At 41.2% G+C, this 2,996-nt stretch overlaps 1 pseudogene; it reads right to left on the reverse strand.

Annotated features, from left to right (window-relative positions):
- Positions 1-2,258: 2,258 nt before the first annotated feature.
- LOC148481830 (5S ribosomal RNA) lies at positions 2,259-2,377 on the reverse strand (annotated as a pseudogene).
- Between the last annotated feature and the right edge of the window lie 619 nt (positions 2,378-2,996).

Below are 2,996 nucleotides of genomic sequence, written 5' to 3' on the forward strand. Positions count from 1 at the left end.
CCCAAGGGAGTTCCTGCCCAGAAGCTGATAGGTAACAGCCACCTGTCAAATTTTTTTTTTTTTTTTTTTTTAAACAAGGTCTCTAATGTTATGCAAAGTGAGTACAAATGTGACAACCACACACCAAACATATCCCACACACCTGTAGTAGAGGGTATATGAGGAGAAACAGCAGTGATAGATTATGGCTGACAGTTATTAGAAAAGGTAGCATAACAGAGCAGATTTCATAAATCACATACAATGCACATATACAGAGATATATATATATATATATATATATATATATATATATTTTCCATACATACACACACACACATATACACCAAGCTATTAGTCAACCAATAGCCCAGGTAGAATATGGAGCTCTGTATAACCTGATCACTGCAGGGGAGGCATACAGGGAGACTGACCCAACCTCAGCCACAGAGAGCTCCTGAGAGTGGTCTCTGGCCGACTCATATAGAGGGAGGCTGGGAGGAACAACCAGGACGCGGGAAACTCGTATCTGAACCAGGGTCTGGGTCAGGGGAGGGGCCGCCAGGGGAAAAGCATACCTCCCCTATGCTGTATGGATCCACCTGGCACACTGAAATGGCCGCCGCCATCAAGCCCCTGGCTGTCAGGATCCTTCATGTCCCGGTGGTCTAGTGCAGGATTGACAGTTTACACATGGCTCCTCACAACAGCGTTCTCCTTAGAGTCTCCAACGCTGGAGGCATGAACTGCCACAGTTCCCCGCGTTCCCAGTTGCAGTCCTGGTTAATACCGCCAAAATCAATAGTACCCTCACTGGTTGTTGCGGCCCGGCTGAGGAAGACTGAGCGGCGATACGGGCGTCTATCCGGATGCTTAACTGCTTCAGGTTCTCCCCTCAGTCAGCACACACCGCTACTCGGGGAAAAAAGAAAAAAAAAAACTTGTTTGACTGCTATCGCAGTCCCACTGTCCGCATGGTGCCTCCTGCACCAAACAGCAAAAACTAACTGCCTGTAGCCAGGGGCGAAGTATATATGGAGGAGGACCCAGTGCATCCTGGGAGCTTAAGCTTGTTAATGGTTTGGTGCCTGGATCACTCCAGCTACATACATATGGACCCCGAAGAAGATAAGTATTGAACACATGAAGAAAGGGAAGTGTAAAAAGGCATGGAAAGCCAAGACACCATCTGAAATCTATCAGTAATTACAAAGCAATCCTGCCCCTTGTCAGTGCAAATTAATATAAGCTGGTTCAGTCTCAACTGATGGCCTATAAAAAGGTGTTATTACCAAGGTGTCACAAAAGAAACATCTCATGATAGGTAAAAGCAAAGAGCTCTCTCAAGACCTTCGCAATAGAATTGTTGCAAAACATACTGATGGCATTGGTTACAGAAGGATTTCTAAACTTCTGAATGTTCCAGTGAGCACTGTTGGGGCCATAATCCGGAAGTAATTTCACCATAAATCGGCCACGACCAGGTGCTCCTCGCAAGATATCTGACAGAGCAGTGAAAAGAATTATCAGAAGAGTTGTCCAAGAGCCAAGGACCACTTGTGGATAGCTTCAAAAAGACCTGGAATTAGCAGGTACAATTGTTTCAAAGAAAACTATAAAAAGTAATGCACTGAACCGCCATGGCCTGTATGCAAGCTCACTACGCAAGACTCCTTTGCTGAAGAAAAAGCATTTTGAAGCTCGTTTAAAGTTTGTTGCACAACATTTGGACAAGCCTGTGAAATACTGGGAGAATGTAGTCTGGGCAGATGAGACCAAAATTGAACTCTTTGGATGCCATAATTATACACCATGTTTGGAGGAGAAATGGCACTGCACATTACCCCAAAAACACCATACCAACAGTGAAGTGTGGAGGTGGGAACATCATGGTGTGGGGCTGTTTCTCAGCATATGGTGCTGGCATACTTCATATAATTTAAAAAAAAAAAAAAAGAAAAAAGAAGGGCTAGTTGCTGGGGCACTCTTCCTGTATATTCATATACATGTTAAAATTTAACTTTTATTATACATAAGTAAAATTATAAGGTACCCATAAACAATAGTTAATGCTAACGAGTTATGTATTAATCACCTGCCGAAAAAATTAAAAAAACCTCCTATTTTATAAAGGAGTATTACGGCAAAATTATATCGACATTCCACTTACTTTGATTAATTTTGGATTTGATAAAAGATTATATTCCACACTCACAGGTATGTACATCAGGCACAAAAATGCACTGCCATGTGCATTTTATTCCCAATTATCCTTTTTGGACCTACAGCACCCGGTATTCCCAGGTGGTCTCCCATCCAAGTACTAACCAGGCCTATTACAGTTTAGCTTCCAAGATCAGACAAGATTGGGCAGATCAGGTATTGTATGGCTGTAGGTATAAATTGGCAGGAAAATTGTGTTCACACCAGCCCATGGTCAGAGCAAAAATGTAATAAATGTAGGACTGCCACATCTGAGTAGTCCATTTTATTAATAAATATAACGTACACAAATAGTTCTGCATGAGCATACTAGATATGTTACACGTAAGAAGATATATTGTGCTATTGCTTAAACATCTGCATTACACATGTAACCAAACAGAGGAATGTAAGCAAAAGTATCTCAAGATGATATAGTACACCCAGGTATGTAATCCTTTTGTAGTATTAATCACATCATCATTACATGTTTAAACAGAGATACCCATCACAGAACCAGATATCCACAATGCTCATTGTAAATTATTCTATTCCTGTGTTGTCTAGATTCCACCAAAATTACTTTGTACTGTATGCACTAATATCCTTTAAATGCAAAAATCTCTATAATTAAAAATAGTTTATCATCAAATAGTGATTCATGCAGACACGGCACACAACATATCCTTACTAGAGTGCCAAAAGCAGAGAATTCACGGATATAATATGTTGCATCCACGCGAGTTGCTACATATTAGCAATTAGAGCCATCAGCTATAAACATTGTATCCCTTATGCACAACCACGTGGTATCC

This window comes from Taudactylus pleione, unplaced genomic scaffold (assembly GCF_031769625.1).
Source record: "Taudactylus pleione unplaced genomic scaffold, aTauple2 ptg000560l, whole genome shotgun sequence".
Taxonomy (NCBI): domain Eukaryota; kingdom Metazoa; phylum Chordata; class Amphibia; order Anura; family Myobatrachidae; genus Taudactylus; species Taudactylus pleione.